Consider the following 5949-nt stretch of genomic DNA (forward strand, 5'->3'; position numbering starts at 1 on the left):
CAAGGTAAGCTCAATGCTAGGATAGTCCTCCTTCCTTTGAATGGATGGAAACATCTTCAGCTATGCACTGATGCAGCGGTAATGTTATTTGGGTAGGAGGGTCAAAGGGTTGATTTGGCTTCTTGTGTGCAATTCCTTGCATTCAGTGGAGGGAGAAGGACATTCTTATAGATGTCAATGAGGAATGGAGAACCATTCGGGAATGGGCGATGGTACCTGAGCAGCTGAGGTCACAGCAAATGAATTTCTGTGTCCTCCCAAACAGCAATGCTTGAATGATAGCTGCAGCTAAGCCAGAGAGTGCATCTTGCCCTAAACCTGTTCCAAGAGGCACCTTAATCCTTTACGATTATCAAGGGATAAATCTGTCAGACAAAGGTTCACTGAGGAATTGTTCCCAGAAGAGGCCTTACATCCATGCCCAGTTTGCAGGGCCCGACCTGCTTAGCTGGTGCAAGGGAGCGATGTCATCTCATTATCTGGCCTCCATATCTTCACCGGGTATATGGTTTGGCTTGCTAGCTGGCAGCCAACCAGGTAGGACTGAGGAGACAGATTCTAGGCAGAAAGTACAGAAAGCAGAGAGATGAAGCTAGGGATTCTGCAGGTGGTCAATCGGTCACTGGGTTGCACCATTTAAAAGCACCGGGGCAGGATCACCAAATGGAAGGATCCTCCGCTTTAAAAAAATAATTTAATTTCAACATTGCCTTTCATGTAGGTTGCACAGAAAATAACAACACCAATGGCAAAAAAATGTTTCGAACCCTTAATATATATTTTTAAACAAAACATTAGAATGTTGATAAAACTCTGCAAAACAGGGGGGGAAATGCAGCAGTGATCTAGGGCAATAAAATCAGAGAAACATAGCAGTCCAGGGGGTTAATTAGAACCTTCCACGCTGACATGCTGATTTAATAAAAAAATGTGTGAGATTGATTGATTGATTGATTTTGTACTGCCTACATATGCTTACACGACAGGTGGAATCATATCAATCCACTCGTCTATCTATCCATAGCTCGCAAAATTTACATACCGTTTTATCCTTTACAAAAAGAGGTTTACAAAAAGAATGAAACAGTAAAGCTGTCAGGGGGAAAAAATCTGTTAAAAACAGCTGTTTAAAGAACATTCGAAGAATAATAAAATAATAATTGATAAGCTAAGAGCCAGGTTAAAACACACGCCAACCTTCTATGTTTCAGGGTAGGCTGGCTTAAACAATGACATTTAAGGCAAGGGCAGACTGTACTAAAGACCCATTTCTTACAAATGTGCAATGAGTATTACATGGTACCTGGGAAAGTGCCAGTCTCACAGATCAAAGGGGTTGAGTGGATGTATACAGAGGGAATCTCACAAGGAAACTGGTCCTGAGCTACATATATTATTCAGCCATGTGATCCAGCACAGGTAACCACCACCTGACGCTGCAGCCTGAGTGACCACCCTGAGAACTAGGCCCTTTCAGAAATGAGCATCGCAGTCAGTCATCAGTGTGCCGTATCCATTCTTTGCTCCTATTTCAGGCTTAATTCACAGAAGCAACCGCCACACAGAAGCCGAAAGATGAGCCAGCAAAGACAAAGCGGGGGCGGCTGTTGCTGCGGCGGCGGTTCAAGGGGCGGCGGTGGAGGCAGCGGCGGCTGCTGCTCTGGAGGCGGAGGTGGAGGCGGAGGCCAAGGCTCATCCGGCTGCGGAAGAGGCGGCGGAGGATCTGGTGGCTGCTGCGGTGGCAGCGGTGGTGGTGGCGGTGGGATGATGCAAATCCGTGGAGGAGGAGGCTGCTGTGGAGGATCTGGCGGTGGAGGATCTGGCGGCTGCTGTTGCTGCAGTGGTGGTGGCGGCGGCGGCGGCGGACAGTCCGGCGGAATCATCATTATACCAAGTGGAGGCGGCCAGTCTTCTGGGTGTTGTGGTGGAGGTGGATATGGAGGTGGATATGGAGGTGGATATGGAGGTGGCCAGCAAAGGATCCCAATAGTTATTGGCGGAGGATCTGGAGGGGTTTGCTGTGGAGCTAGCGGCGGTGGTGCAGTATGCTGCGGATCATCTGGCGGCAGTGGGCAGTCTTCTGGAGGTGGATCTGGTGGTGGATATGGAGGTGGATATGGAGGTGGCCAGCAAAAGATCCCCGTAGTTATTGGGGGAGGATCTGGAGGGGTTTGCTGTGGATCTAGTGGCGGCAGTGGTGGTGGTGGTGCAGTATGTTGCAGCTCGTCTGGCGGCAGTGGTGGTGGTGGTGCAGTTTGTTGCAGCTCATCCGGTGGTGGAAGCTCAGGTGGGGTCAAGGTGATTGGAGGAGGATCCGGTGGAGGAGGAGGTGGAGGAGGAGGTGGAGGATCTGGTGGAAAAACCATCATCATAGGTGGAGGAAGTGGTGGGGGATCTGGTGGTGGAGTATGTTGCAGTTCCTCTGGCGGCAGTGGTGGTGGCGGTGCCGTTTGTTGTAGCTCATCCGGTGGTGGAGGCTCAGGTGGGGTTAAGGTTATTGGAGGAGGATCTGGTGGAGGAGGTGGAGGAGGTGGAGGATCAGGTGGGAAAACCATTGTCGTATCTGGCGGAAGCAGTGGTGGTGGTGGTGGTGGTGGAGGAGGAGGAGCTGTCTGCTGCAGCAGCGGCAGTGGCGGAGCTGTCTGCTGCAGCAGCGGTGGATCTGGTGGTGGATCCTCGCAGACCAAATGCCCCATTGTTGTCCCACCATGCATTGGGCAAACGAAGCAGGTCTGCCCATTGCCAAGCATCAAGTAAAATGCAACATTTGCCAAGCAACCAAAGATGTAAGCTAACTTTGCCAGTTCGCATCAGTGTCCTGACAACATCATGTTAAGCCCAAAACAATTCTGCATGTTGCTTTCTTTGCCTTTTCATTATTCAATGGCATTTTATGTTTGCATGTTCAATGTGTGGCGCATTCTTCAATGTAATTTATGAATGTTTGTGTGTTTGTGGTGGATGAGAGTTTCCTCAACCACCCATTGCTGCTGATTTCCTTGTTTCAATATCCCTTAATGCAAGGGATTAAATAAAGCTTACTTAGAATCAACACATCTGTCGTGTCTTCTTCCCTCACCCCACTGCCATTATCACAATCATCCACCTGCCACATGCCTCTTTTAAGTTCAGCTTTATTAAATTTGTATACTGCTTCCCACTAAAGAAGTCCCACAATTATCCCAACCAAAGGTGTTTTTTTTTTTTTTTTTTTTTAAGAACCAACCCAAAGCAATTATGAAATCACTGTCAGGAGCAGCTGATGGAGCAGCTAGAGGAAAGGTCCTTCCCCTATCTCAATACACTAGAACTTGTGGCCATTCAGTGAAGCTGAACACTGGAAGATTCAGGGCAGCATAGTTAAATTTTGGAACGCTTTCCCAGAAATGGCAGTGATGGCCACCAACTTGAATGGCTTTCATTGATGATGGGGTGGGGTGGGGATTGTGGAAGAGAAGACTATCAATGGCCCTTCCATGATGACTGTGTTCTCCCTTCAAGCTCAGAGGCTGTACTACATCTGAATACCAACTTCCTTAAACCACAGATGAGGAAGGGACTCTTCTGCCTGAGTCCTCCCTGAGGGTTTCCCATTGTGGCATCTGTGGAACTTACAGAACAGGATGCTGGACTACATGAGCCATTGCCCTGATCCAGCAAGCTCTTTTTATGATCTTATGCTCCTCCTGCTCTGAAGACCCTTAGGATCCATAGTGGGTGGCTGTAAGCTCTCACAAACGCATAGGCTTTCCCAGTATAAGGTAGCTATATATATTCAAATGGACCCACGGTCACTTCCAAGCATAATTCTGATAGGGGAGCTCACAACTCAGTGATAAGGCTCTGAATTCGCAATGTCCCAGATTCACTCCCTAGTGGAAGGACTGGAGAAATGGGCCAAAAACTCACAGGCATAAGCTCATGCTAAGGTCCCATGTTCTGCCTACAATTGTGCCAGAGGTGCTGTTCCTGCAGCTGCTGTGTATCCTAGAAATGGAGTGTGATAATTAACAGATCTGTCAATTTCAGTTCTTCTTGGTCTCTCTCTCTCTCTCTCTCTCTCTCTCTCTCTCTCTCTCTCTCAAGACAAGAAGGGCTCTATGTTCCTCTGAGTGTAGAGCTCACCAGGGGTTTTTGTTCTGAAGGCAAGAGAAGCTCCAAGGCTATCAGGAGCCATAATGGTAGAGTGAAAGCTTTCACAATCACATAAACACAAAAAAACAGCTCCTAGAATGAGACTGATGGGGCAGAAGGCAGGAAGGATACCAGTAGGTGGAGCCAGAGTCAATGGCAGGAAGAGTCCATTCATCCTAAATTTGCCCCCGCCCTCTTCTTTCCTGGGTCCTACAAGGACAGCATAGAGACTAAGGAGGAGGAAGCTTACAGGCAGGACAATCTCCTGGACATGTCGGTAGACATGTGGGGGCTGGCTGAATGGAGACTGAGGTTGGAGAGGTCAATGTCCCATTCACCCAAATAGACCAGCCTCCACTGCCAATCAGCATGACCAATGGGACTGATGGAAAATGGAACCCAACAACATCTGGAGGGCCAGTGATTCCTTTGACCTGTGGAAAAGCATAGCAGAAGGCACAACTGGTTTTGGGGGGGGGAATAGAAAGGTGTTGTTAAGCACAGCTATCTGCTGAAACTATGTTCTTAAAGACAATGGCATGGATCCTTACAGCAGATGACTACTGAGCTGAGTCTTGAGCAGAACCTCCACTCCATCCAGTCAGATCTTCTGTATATTTGTTGTCTTGGTTGGCAACTTGTTGTTGTTGTTGTTGTTCAGTCGTTCAGTCGTGTCCGACTCTTCGTGACCCCATGGACCAGAGCACGCCAGGCACGCCTATCCTTCACTGCCTCTCGCAGTTTGGCCAACTAGGAATGATCTATAAGCAGTGGTCAAGGTGGTTCTTCATTGATAACTACAAGCACGGCAGAGAGCCTAGTAAACAAAAGTTGGGATGCTGCTGTTGCAGTTTTTTAAAAAGGCAGTCCCTTGCGGTCCTAAGTTAAAAATACATTTATTTCATGGGTGGCAGTTGTATTTTTCACGTGGCTCAGTTGCATGGTGGCTTGTGCCCACTGGGACAGGTGAGGCTAGATTTGCAGTAGATGCAACTGGAGCTAATGACAGGCAGAGCCAGCCAATTGTCTCTTCTTCTTCTTCTTCTTCTTCTTCTTCTTCTTCTTCTTCTTCTTCTTCTTCTTCTTCTTCTTCTTCTTCTTCTTCTTCTTCTTCTTCTTCTAGCGCCACTTTTATTTTTTATTTTTTTTATTAAAAATTTATAAGATTTTTCAACTTAAAACAAAAATCCTTACATGGTTAAATTTTTTCATATTCCCCCCTCTCCCACCAAGGAGAGCAAAAATCCAAACCCCCCTCTCACAGAGGCACATATAATATCATTTCACATTTCACTCTTCCTCCCTGTTGTGTTTAGGGAAAGGTTCTCTCCCCCCCCCCACCGCCTCATACCTTGTGGAAATCCAACAAAGCTGAATTTTGGAAGATTCAGGGCAGAAGAAAGGAAGGACTTCTTCACACTGCACATAGTTAAACTGTAAAACTCACTCCCCCCAGGAGCAGTGATGGCCACCAACTTGGGTGGCTTTAAAAGAGAATTGGACAACCTTATGGAGGAACAGGCTATCAATGTCTCCATCAGCCCCATTGTTGCCTGAAGTTAAGCCATGTTAATAACAGGGATGGTGAGGCCGGAAATGAAAGCGATAAGCATCTGATGTGAGAGACATGTGTTGACGTCACACTTCTCTTCTCCAAGCTGATCCTTGACCTGATCCAGCAGAGCCAGCAGAGCCAGGATGTTCTTATGTTCTTAGAAAGATCCACCAGCAGGATTGTTGAGTGAGCTCATAGGACAAAAGAGAATCAAAGGACAAAGTAGGACCATGTAGAAGTCAAGACCAATGAAGAACCAG

The 5949-nt window shown here is 47.4% G+C and overlaps 1 long non-coding RNA gene across 1 annotated transcript; it reads left to right on the forward strand.

Moving 5' to 3' along the window:
* Window positions 1–1668: 1668 nt before the first annotated feature.
* Window positions 1669–3052, forward strand: LOC117039031. The gene is made up of 3 exons (XR_004425731.1): window positions 1669–1930; window positions 2111–2317; window positions 2522–3052. It is a non-coding gene; the product is annotated as an uncharacterized LOC117039031 (long non-coding RNA).
* Window positions 3053–5949: the final 2897 nt, after the last annotated feature.

Source organism: Lacerta agilis, chromosome 17 (assembly GCF_009819535.1).
Source record: "Lacerta agilis isolate rLacAgi1 chromosome 17, rLacAgi1.pri, whole genome shotgun sequence".
Classification (NCBI taxonomy): domain Eukaryota; kingdom Metazoa; phylum Chordata; class Lepidosauria; order Squamata; family Lacertidae; genus Lacerta; species Lacerta agilis.